Source organism: Lissotriton vulgaris, unplaced genomic scaffold (genome assembly GCF_964263255.1).
Source record: "Lissotriton vulgaris unplaced genomic scaffold, aLisVul1.2 SCAFFOLD_1502, whole genome shotgun sequence".
Lineage (NCBI taxonomy): Eukaryota > Metazoa > Chordata > Amphibia > Caudata > Salamandridae > Lissotriton > Lissotriton vulgaris.
In genome coordinates, this window is record NW_028244311.1 from 224,996 (window position 1) to 243,280 (window position 18,285).

At 40.3% G+C, this 18,285-nt stretch overlaps 1 long non-coding RNA gene across 1 annotated transcript in view; it reads left to right on the forward strand.

The window, feature by feature from the left end:
- Positions 1-2,434: 2,434 nt before the first annotated feature.
- Positions 2,435-18,285, forward strand: part of LOC147668105 (uncharacterized) — a 158,825-nt gene continuing 142,974 nt past the window's right edge. The window contains exon 1 of the long non-coding RNA XR_015304159.1: positions 2,435-2,463. This is a non-coding gene — a long non-coding RNA (uncharacterized LOC147668105). The remainder of the gene's footprint in view (positions 2,464-18,285) is intronic.

Genomic DNA, 18,285 nt, shown 5'->3' on the forward strand with positions numbered 1-18,285 from the left:
AGTATGTCCAATGTTGAAAGTTGCACAGGAATGCTCCAAATGTCTTGGTAGTGGTGGGGGCCAAAGCACTGGAACAGGGTGTCCTCCAAGATCACAGTCAGGTCCCAATGCGATCTCCAGAGGGGCACAGGGAGGAAGGGGGGAAGACAAATCCTTAAAGCTCACTCCCAGTAGACAATGGAGCTGGTGGCATGACGGTGCTCTGATTGGTTCAAGGAGCCTGATATGAAGTCCCCAGCCCAGGATTATGCCACAGTTTTGACGCTCTCAGGACACTGCATTGCCAAAGCAAAGTTGGCGGTTGCACCCTGTGTAGTCACCGCAGGCGAGTCGCTTTGGTACCTGCTGTTCCTTCAGGGCCATCAGAGATCAGGGGAGAGAAGCAGGTGAGCTGTGCTGGGGATCCTGTACCCCGCAGAACATGGTGTCAAGCCTCCGGAGTCCGTATTGCTACCCGTGTCCCCACTCCCAATGCCGGAAGACACAGAGCGCAGGCCCAAAAGATGGTCGATCCCGCCCAGTGGTACTCTGCCCGAGGCGTGCAGGAGCAGCGGAGATGCTCGTTGGACGGGATCGCTCTCCTGGTGCCCGAGGTGTTGTGAGCTTGCCACACCTTATGGGGCCAGTGTCTAAGTTGGAACCACAAGCGGTGATCTGGAGATGCAGAGAATCATGTCTCACTCCATTGTGAGATAGATCAGGCCCCCTCTTTGACATTTTTCATCACGATTCAGAAAATCACAATCAAATGCAATGGGCTTCAGAAGGGCTCAAACAGTTTTTTCCTCCATCTTGAAAATATATGCACACTGTGGAAAAATAATTTCCAAAGCTGAGCTTTCCATTCCACTGCAGTTGGGCAGCATGATAGAAGCTGATAATATCAAGGCTGCCACAACAAACTCTGCTGATGCGACTAATTTACATTTGAAATCGATCTTCAAGTGGTCAGGTGACAGTTGACAAGAAACCCTCACAAAAGAATTTAAAAAAAAGAATGCAATAGCAAGGAGGGTTACTAATTTCTATTCTTTTGCTTTTTTAGATGGTTTTGTCTGGGTTACAGTACAGTATGTGGACGGTTGGAGAGTGGGTGCATGTCCAAACAGCTTGTCATTCAATGTATGGGTGGAAGCAACTTGTATATTTCCATGTGGTGTAATCATGCAGGATTACCTAAGAATTCCTCCGGCTTCCACTTGAAATACATGAGAAGAGAGATTCTGCCTTTAACACTATTTCTTAGTTCAAAAATGCCCCATCATACCAAAAAAGGATACGAGGATGCATTTTGTACTAAGAAATTGCGTTAAATGCCAAAGAATGCGAATACCAAGCATTAGCAGCCACAAACACTCTTGGGGTAGGATTTGCCCCTAACTTACTCCTGTCATTTAGCGCTATATTCTTATTGCAAAGTGCACCATTGCATCTAAAGTAGACTAAAGTAGACTTGAGGATGAATTTTGTGCTAAGAATAGTAACATGAGCAGTGGTGCATGCTCACTAAATATGTTCTCGCTTTAGAATTGTTACCCTCAAAATACTCTTAATTATGCAAGGAGAAAACAATTACAAAATTATCAGTAATTCGGCGTCAATGAGTATCGTGGAATTACCACAATTACTCTGGGGTAATCGAACTTCCGCCCAAGCCTAATACAAACAACAGACATCTTGGCGTTGCGTATGCTGCTTGGGGTGGCTTGAGGTTTGCTTCCCATCCATATGTTTCATTCATTCAGTAAGGTTACAACAGACAGTTCTGCATGCATTGCAAAGTGATCCAACTCTGCCTGAATCTAAATTGTATATTTTTTAAATAATGTTTCCAACAACATTTTACATTATGTCCGGTAGTATTCCCCGCTCAGAAACGTGCAAAGACACATTACATTCTATGGGCGAATATTTTCATTAAAGAACCTGTTAATAGATTTCAAGCCTAATACTTAATCTTTCTGTTTTAAACAACCTAGAACAAGGTGCCAGTTTACACCTTCTCTACCTGAGTTGATCCCCAAAAGCAGAGTGCTTTCTTTCAGACCATACTCTCAGGTGCCTTAAATGTTGTCTTAACAAACTAAATTAAATTCAAAGGTCTGAGTAATTAAGAGGCTGACTGCTTAGTGCAATAATGTGCGCTTGACTTGAAAGAAGCAGCACTTGTGTACACACCTGAGTGTCACAAGGGATAAAGATGCTTGATGGAGGCTGCTTGGCGTCCTCACCTGACCAGCGTATGCGTTTAAGAATACTTTGTGTTTATGAAAAACAGTTTTGGTGTTTACCTTAAAATTAGAATAGTTATTATCTGTCTGAAAATTGTGTGTCTTGTTTACTCCTCACTAACCCCAGGCCTAGATATGGAGCCAGGGGGCACTGTCAGTGACTCTTATATAGGGCTGACCTGAAACAGTGAGCACCACAGTCAGCTTCCTGAACAGTAGACAACAACCACAGGTGAGTGCAACAGCTACGCTTTTGCAGCTTGAGTTTGTGATAGTTCAAGCTCACTACTGGGTAAAACTGACCTCCTCCAGTCCTAAATCATGACATAGGTAAGTACTCATTTATAGATCAGTGGGATGGATGTTCTGTCATACATTGAGCATCTTCCTACCTGTCAAACCTGCAGTTTCACAGCCCCATTCAGATGTGGGGGAGCAGCTGGTTTGTTGAGGCAGGTGAAATCTCCATGTGTTCCTTTGTTTACCAGAAGCATATTTTTCACAGGTCCTCATGATCAGAGACGCCCAAGCCCAGCACTTCTTAGAGCCAGGAGGCAACCACTTGCATTCAATGCTTGTGAACCAGGGATGGGGAAGAGACATCCATGGAAATAATTCCCTAAAGGTCATGGGCATTTCCCATTTGTTCTTATGAACATTTGAGAGGTTTGTTCTCATAAAGTGAATGTAAAGTAGGTGCAACACAGGGCAGACCACTCAGCAAAATAGCAATGATGAAAGAGTATACACCACACTTACATCACAGAGATCACTGCCAGACAGTTGGGACTTTCACAGTAGTGCAAGTAATCCTTTGAGAGTATTCATTTGGAGAGGGGAGGGAGGTGAGCATTTACCAGGACTAGGCTTGCTGCAGAGCAGCCTCCTACTTCAGAACTGCCTACCATTGCATCATGTAGCAATGTCTCTTGATCAAAGCTAGGCTCCCAGTGAAGAGAATAAATACTCGGGCCATATTATACAAACTGACACAGGTAAAGGTCCCAATATGGTGCATTCCTGTACTTTCCCTAGCACTTGCACACAATGGGCTGCTTAGCGCTAATGCAGGCACCCTGGCACCATGGGGCCAAGGTTCCTCTATTGCATGCAGGATTGTTTTTTGTGCAGGATGGGACACCTTCCTGGACAAAAACAATCTCCTGAGGCATAGTCCTCTTTCTATGTGTGCTGCGGAATGAAGCACACATAGAAAGAGGAAGTAAAAAGGAGAAATAAAGATATTTCTCCTCATTACGCCTCCCCTGGGAACTTACAGCATTTTGGCGCATTGCTATGTTTATCAGTTCTGCCAAATCTGGGAATGCGTCAAAATCCATTTTGAGTCTTGTCGGGTACCCTTGGAATGCCCATAAAATGCCTTCCCAGGGCAGAGTAATGCATTTCAGTAATTTGAGCTGCATTATGTTACTTCAGATTCATTGAGCCAGTCAGGGTCACACAAGGTGGCCTTGCGGGCTTCATAAATCTCATTTTTGAGTTGTGTCGCGCATGCACCAGGTTGCGTGGTGCAAGTGCAATGCAACTGGCCTAATAAATATGCCCCTTGTTTCGAGCAATTTTGAAGGGGGGGCTTGATTGAAGCGGGCTTCGGGTGCTCTGAGGTATCCTTCGTTGCTTCGTCCAGCGGGCTGTGGTGTGATTTACACCACAGCCCATGGTACGAAGCAACGAAGGATACCTTGGATCACCCGAAGCCTGCTTTTTCACGCCGTAAGATAAAAAGATTAGAGCATCAGAGAGGTTCAATCAAGTTCCCCCTTCTAAATTTCAAGAAGTTGTCCCTAAAACTGATGTAACAAACGAAATAATACTTTCTAGAAGAGCGTTAAACCACCATATTGAAAAGTCATGTCACCAGCAAAGTGCTAGATCGGCTGATCTAGTTTTTAATTGAGCTTGTTGGTCCTGAGGACCACGGTATTCGAGATTGTTCGAAACGCGTAGACCTGAGTTTTGGCCAAAAGAATTATTTGATTTGGTGATTATTTTGTTTGATTATATTTACTTATTGTTCGAGTTGTGTTTCTTTGGCCTGTGATGAAAAGTACTTAGCCTGTGATTACCTAAGGATTGTTCTTGGTGTGTTGTATTGGTTGTTTTGCTGCTGGATTGTTTGGTGACTGAATGATTCGTCTGATGATGACTATTGTTTGATGAATGAATGGAGATGTAATGTAAGTGATGTTATGCATGGTAGAAAGATGTGTATTTGAATTGGTTGTTGAGATATGTGTGGTGTTGAAAAAGGTTTTAATGTTCAAAAAAGCGTTTTGTGATCATGAAATTCATTGAAATGTGATGTGGATAAATACACTTTTAATTAAACAATTGCAAAGATGTGGTTCCTCCTACGAGGATAGTTGTTTTTCAAACACCAGTAGTACTTGAAGTCCACTGTATTACCTTCCCAATGTGTTTAATATGTGTAATGTGTTACAATAAAAAAGATTTGTTTAAAAACTTAGTCATATGCATTTTTCAAATGTTTTCAGTCATGAAATGATGGCAAATTGAGGTTGTCGCCTGTGTGAAAGTCCATAGTCACTGTTAGCTTCCAAACATGCTTGGACCTAAATTAGCAGTCAGAAATGGTTTAAGGCAGGAGCAAAGGGGACAACTGCACAGGGCCCCTAGCTTCTGAGGCCCCTGCTGCTCCTAAAAAAAGCATATTTTTCTAATTTTACAGATGAGCATGCTTAACAGAAAGAGAGTGCAAGATTAAATAAGGGATAGGGCCAGGGCAAAGCCGCACTAAGGATGCAAAGCAGATCAAACTATTACAAAGGTGTTTGATTTCTAGTGAAAAAAAATGCAATTTTATCAGCACAAATTGAGTTTTGTGCTGGTTTGCACCACTTTGCATCAAAGGGGCAATACAAGGGTGTAATTCGGTGGATTTGCGCACACACCAAAAGTTTTGTAAAAAAAAACCCGATATAATAAGCTACCTAAACTGGTCTTTGCGTAAGAAAAAATATGAAGAAATGTTTTCATTTTTTTAAACATTCCATGCATTAAATATTTGGAATGTATATAAATAGACTAGGATTAGGATTTTGGTTTGGAAAATTTTTGCTTCAAGTACAAATGCTGTACCAAACTGCATGCACACACCTCTTCAACGTGGTGCAAAGTTTGTGGGTGCTTCTAGGCAGCTCAGGAGTAGTGAGAAGCAATGGAACATTTTTATTCAATATGGCTCTGCAATACCTGCTCCCACTTGTGCAGTGCAGCACAGTAACTTTGGCTACTGTGCTGTGTTGCACTAAAAATCTGCCCCTTAGTAGTCATGTCATTGCCTGCCTAGCCTTAACCAATGCACTTTCGTGCAGTTGGCGGTAATACATTCAATTACATTGAAAAAAAAACTTTCTGTGCTAATTCTCTTACGTTAGGTCACCTCACCTCACCTCTTCTACATTAACCCTGTATGTCTTCTTCTGTTTGTGACTTCATCCTCTGTAGCTCAACTCTCTCTGACCTCACCACTCTCAATACACCCAATATACGTTGATCTTCTAAATCTCTGTCTACCTCGTGACATTTTAACTCTCACTTCCACTCTCTGTGCCCCTCTATTAATCTTGATTCCCTCTCACTACCTTACATCTCTACCTCATCCCCATCTCTGTACCTCATTCCTCTGTTTCCATCCTCTTTCCCTGCATTTTTTCTCCATCTCCTTCATTTCTTGCAGAACCTAATCTCTCACTTATCTATCTTATTTTTTCCATGTCTTTACTGCTTTACCTCTCTACCCCGCGCTCATTTCTCTCTCTACCTCACACTTTCCTCACTACCTCACCTCTTTCTTTTAATACTGTTTGGGCACGCAAGGGCTTGAATAAGCTGCATGGGGGACTGTTAGATTTGGGGGTTTCTAGTTAGCACAGGTAGGTACTTGTGACAAATAGGGACCCTTGCCTCTAGTCAGGGAAAGGGGGTACACTCCTAAAGTAACCCCTGCTCACCCCCTTGGGAACTTGGCACAAGCAGTCATGCTCATCTCAGAGGCAGTGTGTAAGGCATTTGCACATAACAAACAGTAATACAGTGAAAGCACTACAAAAGGACACCACACTAGTTTAGAAAAATAACCAATACTTTATATATTTAAAACAAGACCAAAATGATAAAAATACAGCATACAGTAATTAAAAATATGCACTTTGCAAGAGTAACCTTAAAAATGCATTCCTTGGATCGGTAGCTCCATTCGGTGCTACCGCGATACTGAAAACAACAGAATCCAACAGTTCCATCTGACCGCATCGGACAGGGAGTTGGCAGAATCGTAAATAGTATCTTTTTCGGTGCAGCCAACATGTTGGTGTGGGTCGGTCCTGGCAACCATTGCAATGGGAAGTGAAGCGGTGCAGCGTGCGGTGCCCTCAATGCGTTGAAGGAATACAAAAATATTACATTGCCATAGAACTATGGAGCTATTCTTACCAATAGCCCCACACAAATTACCAATAATCAATAATCAGTCAGTTGGCAGTGAAGAAGGGTCAATCATTTATTTTACAAAAGATCTCTGGCCAGAGGAGCCCCTCACATCCTCACCCCTCAGGATGCGCGGAGAGACTGAATACTTGCAGTGAAAACCAGACAGATATACTTTCAGTGAACACATGAAATCACCACACATGGCAAGTTTCTATTTCTTGTGAAATCTAGAGGAAACCCCATATATGGCACAATAGATTAGAACGAAACTCAGCTCAAGCTATTCATTTCTGAGGAGGTCAGAAAGGGTGACTCCCTTTCTATCTCGGGCAGGGAGTACAGGAACAGTGTCTGAAGGAATGTGCTTATCGTAGTCTTAAGCAAGATGTGGCCTTGGGTCTCTGACGGTATACTTTCAGCTGCTCAGGCTGACAAGAAGGAGAGGGCAAACTGTGTGGAGCTGCAAAGCAAGTGTCTGCATCAGAAGTCTCTCTATCATTAACAAGCCACTCTTTCTTATAGCAAAGTATACAGAAATATTCATATTGTAGGCCTAACCAAACCACAACAGGTCTTTTACTGAGAAGGCAAGAATAAGATAAAAGCTTTCACATTACAGGAACAATTCTACACTCCTGAAGCTTGCACCTTACAAAGATAGCTTAGTGGGTTGCAGCACAGGAATAATAAGCTGCAACTGCATATTGGTTTAGACACATGAGACCAATACTATATATATATATATATATATATATATATATATATATATATATATATATATATATATATATATATATATATATATATATATATATATATATATATATATATATATATATATATATATCCAACAAAGAATGGATAAGTACATTTATAAGTGAATCATTGGTCATTATATTACTATAATGAACTCTAATTGCACGATTATACAAACACAAGGTTATATTGATATAGTTAGGCCAATAAAACATATATATCGAATTTTAGATCCCACCAGATGGCCTTTTTGGCCTACTACAGCCAATGTAACTAGATTCATTCTACAAAAACTCCCTCATCTATAAGTGCCACTGACACTAAGAACTTGACATTCCATTGTCTGCAGAGGGTGAGATCACCACCACCTTGCACTATACCAACATTCATTTAATCATGTCTCTGGTAGCAAAAGAGATGGCATGAGAAAAATTCAAATTGAGGCCTAAAGCCTAAGTCACTTATACTTATTGGATGACATATACAAAATCATATGTTCTGCATTATTATATTCAGATATTCTGATACATTTTCTAATAATGACATTTTCACATTATATATGTCTGATTGATGCAACTAAATACACATGTTTTACACAACATCACTGACTTGCTCAAGGGAAACATTTCTGCTCAAGGGAAAGAACTAGCGTACTCAGTGAGGTTGAACCATTTGAACTCTACACATCATTTTCTTATCTGGCAAGAACAGTTCATGCTAACCTCATTACATTTGGGCAGGTATTTAGATGCATGATACCTTTTTACTGTCCTTTCAGGATCTATTTCTAATGCAATACACTGTACTTCAGGACATCTTCATAACCCAATTTTCAGTGTGTGGTAAATATTTATACTACCATAATTCGGCCCTTCTACCTATACACCTATAACAAGAATAGGGACAACACCAAATCATCTATTACTAGTCAGAGTGAGAAGCGATCCATGGACCCTACAGCTAATAGATACTATCATTACTCCATCTGTGTCAGTCTTTGTGGGGGATCAAGCAGATCATAGATATACTCAAGTGAGACAGTGACATTCCTTATTAATGCTCTCAGATAAAATAAGGATACTCTTCATCATAGTATGGACTTGATACTGCTTCCACTTAAACAGAATACTACTCTAAACAGTGCCAGCAAAAACAACATTTCTCTGGCAGACTTCTATTGTTCATCAAACTGCTTCTGTCTTCACATGGGGCCTCTTGATTCAGGCCTTTCATGAAGGTTGTTCTTCTTAGTATCCGTTGGAGTGCCCTCCTGGCAAACACTCACAGCTCATTTGAAAGTCTCAATGTCTCAAGGCAGTGCACCACTATTTTTTTTCTGCGACGGCACTACAGATGCCATGCTCCTCGGTGGGCGCAGATCACATCGTGCAGACCCAGGTACTGTTGAGCAACAGGCTGTCGCATTCAGCAACACTTTCAGGCTCCAACACTTGCTATTCAGTGTCAGCGGACACTCAGGCTGCTCTTTCATGGGTACCACAAATGTAGTGCCTTTTACCAATCGTAGATTCTCTGGTGCACTGCCTTTCCATTGATGCAAAGGAAAAGGGGGGTGGCCAAAAATCAGGCCAAGGGGTCTGGGGACCGTGCGCTGTCAGAGGTTTCTAGCACATGACAGTTAGAAAACTGCAGCCCTGCCATCAATAGCAGGGATCCTTGTCTTTCGCTCATTTGCACTGAAATTCTGTGGCAAACAGGCCTCCTTCTTCTCTGATGTCCAACGCTGTCTGATGAAGCAAGCACGACGCGTTGGAGATGCAGTAGATAAAATCACTTTCTGGGTGTTGGGACTGTAGGGTCAAGGTATGTAAGAATCATCTGTAGCTGGCACTGATGGGAATTAGGACTCAGCTTTATTCTTTGTTCTGCAGGGTATCATTCTCCCTTTGACTCTGGAAGATCCCGCAGAACCTAGTAATGTAGGAAATGTGACACAATGTTTAGGTTTCTTCCAAGTAAAGAAAAACAATTCCTAATATTTAACAAGGTGACTGCAAGCACTGCAAGCAGGTGGCCTACAATTCTTCGAGGGTGTGGCCATACGCCATGGGATTACTGCAATCTAGAATGCTCTGTCACTCTCATAGGATACAAAGGCCAAGACAGTTCTTCTGACCTTTTCAATTGGGTACTTTCTATTATCTTCTTGTCATCTAAGGGTAGATAGCTATATGGGAATTCTGCATGTATGTCATTACACACAATAGCATTGTATAATGGGGTAAACATCTCTTGAATTGCTACCTCTATGTGCTTCTACAGTTGTTATCTAAAACATATCAAAAAAAGGAAATGTATGAAACAACTTATCAGAGGCATACAGATAACTCCCTTTAATAATGGTGTATTAAGTGCATGATGCAATACAGGCTAATGATCAAAAATGTGGAGAGAAAAAAATCAAGGACTAGAGAGTCCTGGCATTTCCACTCTTTAAAACCCATCTGATCCAAACAACTAAAATAGGCATTGTAATTATGCCATGTTCCAGAAATAAGCGTAAGGTATTTTCTATTGAGGTGAAAAACGTGTCTACTATAGTCCAAGTGGGCATGAGGAAAGGTCTTAAAAACCTATCTGGTCATACAAAAGGGAATTTATACATAATATGGGGGTCCACAGTACATCACTACAGTCTGGGAATGTGTACTTGAACGGATCTATGACGTTACAACGCGAAATATTACAACACACTCTGTTACAACGCATTTTTTACAACGCAGGATCCATTACATCGCATGGCATTACAACGCATGACATTACATAGCAGATGCTATTACAACGCATGCCATTACAATGTAAGTATAGGTAAGTATATCTTTTAAAAAAAAATTGTAATTAATCTAATTTAATTAATTTAATTTAATGAATTAAAATTAATTAATTTAAACATTTTAATTAATTTAATTAAAATAATATAATTTAATTAATTTTAAAATTGTAATTAATTTAATTTAATTAATTTAATTTAATTATTTTAATTTAATTATTTTAATTTAATTAATTAATTTTTTTAAAGTCGTTTATTTAAAAAACCCTAAAAATATCCCTGAACCCCAAAACCCAAACCTAGCCCTGAACCCTTAAAATACCCCTGTACCCCATAACCCAAACCCAGCCCTGAAACCTAAAAATACCCCTGTACCCTAAAACCCAAACCCAGCCCTAAAACCTAAAAATACCCCTGTACCCCAAAACCCAAACCCTGCCCTAAAACTTAAAAATACCCCTGTACCCCAAAACCCAAACCCTGCCCTAAAACTTAAAAATACCCCTGTACCCCAAAACCCAAACCCAGCCCTGAAACCTAAAAATACCCCTGTACCCCAAAACCCAAACCCAGCCCTAAAACCTAAAAATACCCCTGTACACCAAAACCCAAACCCAGCCCTTAAACCTAAAAATACCCCTGTACCCCAAAACCCAAACCCTGCCCTAAAACCTAAAAATACCCCTGTACCCCAAAACCCAAACCCAGCCCTAAAACCTAAAAATACCCCTGTACCCCAAAACCCAAACCCAGCCCTAAAACCTAAAAATACCCCTGTACCCCAAAACCCAAACCTAGCCCTGAAACCTAAAAACCCAGCCCTAAAACCTAAAAATACCCCTGTACCCCAAAACCCAAACCCAGCCCTAAAACCTAAAAACACCCCTGTACCCCAAAACCCAAACCCAGCCCTGAAACCTAAAAATACCCAAACACCCCAAAACATATACCTCAGTACCCCAAAACACATACTCCTACACTCATACTTATTTTTAAAAATTACTTAAATTAATATATTTAATTTATAATATAAATTTTTTTTAAATTCTTAATAATAATTCAATTCATTTAATAATATTAAATAAAATAAAAAAAAAATATATACTTACCTATACTTACGTTGTAATAACATGCGTTGTAATAGCATCTGCTATGTGATGTCATGCGTTGTAAAGGCATGCGATGTAATGGATCCAGCGTTGTAAAAGTTGCGTTGTAATAGAAGTGCGTTGTAAAAGTTGCGATGTAACGGTTGTTTCCCTACTTGAACAATATACCAAGGGCTGCAAGGAGACAGAGAAAAACTGTTTTTCCCTAATCCAAATTATGCAACATCAGCTTCCAATAAGGACTGTGAGTTTATTTACACAGACTAGCTCATAAAGAAGTAGCCATGTCATGTAAGATTTGCAGCACCCACAACTAATTCCCCTTAAAGATCAAAATAAAACATGAGAAAAAGAGAGAGCAATGTACATATTACCCAGCCTTAATTTGTAAGGGAGCTAGCGAGGAGCTAACCTCCGCCTTCTCCCTCCTGTTTGACAGAAAGAAATCTGCAACAGGTTTCAATTCTGTCAACACTATCAATCCCGGTGTGTAGAAACCGGGCATAAACAAAGTTACAGAACAATTCTGAAAGGGCTGGAAATCTCTGCAGCCAATCACATAGCCTCAATCTATAAGCATGTGGGCTGCATAAATATGGTACAGCTGATCTGTTAATCAAAGTTCACATATACAATTATAAGCAGCGGGCAATATGCGTGGGGCACAATATAGAAGTCAGCCTTCTACACTACACCCAAATGTATGCATTTTACTAAAACCTAAGGCAGATTAAAACTGCTCTGAATGCACAAACTGGGACTAGAAATTAATGAATTTTTGTGCCCAATTTCAACTTTCCTATTTGGGACACTGAAAAATGAATGTCCTAATCACTTTTTACATATTAAACATCCTCAGAATGTTTCTACTAACTGCAGAGATTGGAATTTAGATATATCTCATGTAAATACTTTACAAAATGACTTTTTTTACGCCCTGGCATGGTGAAATTTCATATGCAAAGGTCCTCATTATGTGATACTACACCACCTAAATTAAAGGTGAATGCTAGGAGATCATAATATGAGCATTACGCTTCCTAAATACCAGAAAACACATTTTGAAAACACTCATTAATTTTCATAATTTCCATAATTAATAATTTGTCTTTTAATAAAACCAATCGTTTTTTAATAATAATTCCACCTATTAAAACAAGGGCATCCTTTGCCTATCATATTTAGTTGCCTACATTCGTAAGCCTAAGCACAGTAGCATCGTTTGAAAGCATGACAATTTTCTTCGCCACTATTTACAAGAATGAGTTTATAAAAAGAAAACTTTAAGAAAAGAAAATCCTGTTAAATATGTTCTCGTTATCCAAAATACTGATTCCATTCGTGGAACCCTTTTACAACATTCTAAAATGCAGAGCTTTCACTCGTGTTTAACTGAAGAAGTCTTGGCTAGGTAAACATTCCTGTTCTACTTGTGGCCTAAGAAAAACAACAGCAGTTTTGCTCATCGGCAATAAAAGGCTTTTCACAGTATTGCAGCATGAGCATGGTGACAGTTTTATTTAAAACAGACATTTCAAGTTTGAAAATGCGTGTGCAATACAGCAAAATCAAATGTATTCAGATAATGTGTTTACCTATTAATATCTAATATAATATATCTAAGGAGAATTCTTTATAATTATTCATTTTATTATAGAACACAAAACTTTGTTTTTTTTAAGGGCCTTTATCCCTATTTAAGGAAGGCAGAAAAGGTAACCCTGTTTACAAAAAGGCGTACTATAATCTACCTAGTAAGCAGAACAGGATTTAGCTAGTGTGATGGTAGAAAAGTTCAGGTCACCTCTTTGCAGGGACTACAGATCAAAATGGTTCCTTAATATCCAATCTTGGAAACATTCGATCAATGGTTGCCTGTCCATAAGGGAGAGGCAGTTATGGTTTATCTGCAGATGACACATATTTTAGGCTTGCATAACCTTTTTTTTTTATTTTTCTTCAATACCCATTAGACATACACTGCTAAAATGTGAATGTTATATTTACAGTATGACAATGATAATATCATATCTGTGGAATTTAGTAATTTCGAACAAGTTCCAGCCAACTGCTGCGCAAAGAAAGATAGACATCGTCATGGCCGTCTCCTTACATCACAGGGGAACTTGTACTAGTATCAAAAATAAACTTTGTTAATACGACACAAAGACAAAATCATATATAAAAATGAGAATTCATATGCCAAGCAATCAATTGCCATGCGATCAAAAAACCAAGCACAGAAAGCATAGACAAATTACAATAGCATATACAAATGAGCAGTGATGTGCAATCACTGAAGCACAGAAAGCATAGACAAATTACAATAGCATATATAAATGAGCAGTGATGTGCAATCACTGAACCTACAGCTCAGAATCCATCATCCTGGCCGGCTTAATTTGTCAGGCCCAAGATCAATCTGCCTCTATTACCCACATTTGACAGCTGGTCATCTTTTTATGATGAAAGGCTGTCAGATGTACACACTGTGTTATTCCTGACATACAGAATCAGTAGAAACAATTTACAAAAAGGACTAAATGCATAAAATGACATTTTAAGTTTATTTGCCACTGCAACTCACGTGTCTTGTCAGTAACAATCCACGAATAATCTGTGGGCAGAAGCAGAGAAATACACAACACACCAAAAGAGAGACATTTCTCATTCCGAACAAAAAAACAATTATAACTTTTAATCAGAAAACAAAACATGATACACATTAACAAATACAAAAATAAACTTCCATTACTTAACTGTTAACATCTTGTCGGTCAGCTTGCAACATTAAGCCACCTTAATTTAAAGTTACTAAAAGTGAAATTGCTGTACTGATATGCCATGGTAGCCTTGTGCTACAAATTATATGGTGAAAAATAATTCTTAATTTGAAAATCGTTTTTACCTAGGCATGTAGCCCATAAAATTTCAAGCCAGAGCTATATTTTACTTTTTGTCCAGGACTAAAGCAATAGTTTAAAAAAAAATAAAGACAACTACATGAACATTTATTTTTCCCGAGGCAGAAACACGAAGGCAACATTTTCTTCACTGAACCTTGTCTTGCACAATATAGAAACAGTGAAGGCTCCTTGAGTTTCGTTTCTCAGCTGCCCTGTCCTATCAGAGAAGCTAAAAATAGCCCCTCAGCGCGGCTTGAGCCTGGGCGGGTAGCCAACTGTTCTGGCCCCCACCTCACAGACCTCAAGGTTCAAATCTGCCGCACAGCCCTGCTCCCAGTCTCCTTAAACTGCAGCTTTCAAAGCCAAAAAGCCTTCCTAATTCTTTGTGAACTGCAATAATTCGCCCTATTCAAAAATACATTTTTATGTACAGTTTCTTTTCTGGGGGGTCATGATTTTATTTCTATGTTCAGATTAATAAAACGCTCACTGTGAATAATTTTCAGAACAGATATTGGTTATTACTCCATATAATGGTACTTATTTTATCAACCTCTTATGAATGAAAGTCTCAGCAGGCTGAGCTTGAATCAGAATCTACAACCATGATGTTAAGAACCACCAAGAACATAAACCTGCATAGGAACAATTTACAAATTCGAAATACCCACAATGTTTCTCAAACTAAACTTTTAATCTGTCCCTAATTACTTTTCATTAGTACTTTTGTACATTAAGGTTGTCATCAAATCACAGGGGTTGCTTGTTCTGCAGCTACACCCCTTTCAATTTTCCTTTTGCGACGCATTGACGGCAACTAACCCAAATTAAATTTACTCCTCAACATTTTCTCTCCTCAGAATTCTCTTACATATTCACGGTCATCTAATCACATGCTTTTTCCCGCGCCAGCAACATCCAAAACACAAGTTAGCACAACACTACATTCTTATTCACTAATAGCTTATTTCCATTCAAAAGAGCAATCTTACAAACATACAATCTCATATTTACATGGCCATGTTACATACGCTCCCATATGTTATACTGCAGTCATATATTCACCACTAATTCAGGGGGCTGTCTTTCTTCCAGCCAAGCATTTCTCTGACAGCAGCACTCAAAACATATTTTGCTGTAATAAGGCATGATAACAGCGATATCACAATTCTTATTTATAAGTTTTCAATCATTCCTTTCATGCGGGCGCGCCCTCTTCCCCATTCACTCTCTCATACTCTTCCTATCTTTCAACCATGTAAAGTGCTGTAAAGCGCGTCAGGGTAACAAATGAGCTCAATACAAATTCAAATGCAAATGACATGTCTTAATACGAACAGAGCCCGTTGACTCTCGTTTGGGGAATCAATTCAAAAAGAATTCCCAACCAATCCGAAATTCAACCACAAATAAGCCACTTGGTAGGAAAACCACAAACCCACTTTCTAGGTATCCCCTGGTTGCGTTCTGGTTGGGCCGGTGTTTCTGGGCATGCAGATCCAGAACCCAAGCTTACCCAGCTGCTCCCAGGGCTTTCCCGGAGTGAATTTGGCCGAGCGAGCACTCCAGGCTTCGCAAGGCACCAAGTATTATTTTCAATACCAAACAAATCCAGGAGGTGTCTGCCCGTGCAGCCCCTGCACCGCAACGTCAGACCCTTTCTGATTCCCTTGTGGACTGGCTTCCCTGACCACTTCCAAATACAGTTAACTGTTACCAAAAGCACCGCTCAACAGTGCCATTCAAAACAACGCCAACAATACAATTCACTCACCTGGTGCACTCAAGTTGATTGCAAATTCTCCACTGCCAGCTCCTGACAAAATACTCTGAAGACCAACACGGTCAGCTCCTGGGTTACACCTTATTGGATTCCGGCGAGGGGTCATTAAGCAGCTGGGGAGACCTCTGGGCGCAAGAGTGGAATCTCACCAAAGAACTGGTTATGCATTTAGAATTCTTATTTTCTTATCCACCCCATTGACCAGAACTCCCCCCTAAACGCGGAATCCCGGACGAGCCCCCACCTGAAGGAATACAAAAATATTACATTACCATAGAACTATGGAGCTATTCTTACCATAGCCCCACCCCAATTACCAATAATCAATAATCAGTCAGTTGGCAGTGAAGAAGGGTCAATCATTTATTTTACAAAAGATCTCTGGCCAGAGGAGCCCCTCACATCCTCACCCCTCAGGATGCGCTGAGAGACTGAAGACTTGCAGTGAAAACCAGACATATATACTTTCAGTGAACACATGAAATCACCACACATGGCACGTTTCTATTTCTTGTGAAGTCTAGAGGAAACCCCATATATGGCACAATAGATTAGAACTAAACTCAGCTCAAGCTATTCATTTCTGAGAAGGCGAGAAAGGGTGACTCCCTTTCTATCTCGGGCAGGGAGTACAGGAACAGTGTCTGAAGGAATGTGCTTATCGTAGTCTTAAGCAAGATGTGGCCTTGGGTCTCTGACGGTATACTTTCAGCTGCTCAGGCTGACAAGAAGGAGAGGGCAAACTGTGTGGAGCTGCAAAGCAAGTGTCTGCATCAGAAGTCTCTCTATCATTAACAAGCCTCTCTTTCTTATAGCAAAGTATACAGAAATATTCATATTGTAGGCCTAACCAAACCAGAACAGGTCTTTTACTGAGAAAGCAAGAACAAGATACAAGCTTTCACATTACAGGAACAATTCTACACTCCTGAAGCTTGCACCTTACAAAGATAGCTTAGTGGGTTGCAGCACATGAATAATAAGCTGCAACTGCATATTGGTTTAGACACATGAGACCAATACTAAATATATATATATATATATATATATATATATATATATATATATATATATATATATATATATATATATATATATATATATATATATATATATATATATATATATATATATATATATATCCAACAAAGAATGGATAAGTACATTTATAAGTGAATCATTGGTCATTATATTACTATAATGAACTCTAATTGCACGATTATACAAACACAAGGTTATATTGATATAGTTAGGCCAATAAAACATATATATCGAATTTTAGATCCCAACAGCGTTGTGCAGGCAGCGGCTCGGTGATGGTCATCCAGAGGTGTTGGTGAAACCAGGGCTATAATGCGGAGTGATGCAGCACTTGTTGTGGTGCTGGCAGGTCACGGTGCAAGCAACAGAGCTGGTTAGTGGGAGCTGGCGTTGGTTGGCCCAGACTGCAGGGTAGGACAAGGCAATGCATCAGGAGACTTACGAGAGATGCCCCCAGCCACGATGTTTTCACGGGTGTCGAAGTCAGTAGGCAGCGACAGCATCGGTGAGACCAGGGTGGCGTAGTGCAGCGAGGCAGTGCAGAGCATTGTGCCCACAGGTCAAGAAGCAATGCAAGCAGCGGCTGTGTGGCGGTGGCGTCAGTTGTCTTCGTCAGTGAGACCAGGGTTTGTGGTGTGAGATGCAGTGGTGCCCTTTGCAGTGCCTTCAGGACATGGAGCCAGCGACAGAGAAGGTGACAGAGTTGATTGCTTTTCCCCTTCAGTAGCAACTGAAAACACGGTTCCAGAAGCGTTACCCAGAGGTCGGTGAAGTCTTTGCAGTCCCTGAGACTTCAGAACAGGCGGCAAGCTCTACTTCAAGCTCTTGGAGATACTCAGCACAAGCAAAGAAAGTTCAGTCCAGTCTTTTCACTGCCCAAGGGAGAAGCAGCAACTGCAGGCCAACCCAACAAAGCAACAACACAGCAAAGGGACTCTACTCCTCCTGGTTCTTCCAGCTCTTCTTCTTGCCAGATTCCTTGATTCCAGCGAGTTCTAAAGCTCTTGGGTTTGGGCCCCAATATTTCTACTCAGTTTCTCTTTGTTCTCTCATGAAGAGAGTGTCTGTACCTAGTCCAAACCAGTTTAGTCCTCTCTAGTCCAACTTCCGTCAGGAGGTGGAGGCAGCATTGTCAAGATAGACCAGGCCCACTCAGGTGGAAGAAAATCTCCTCCCACTATTTTAAATGGAGCCC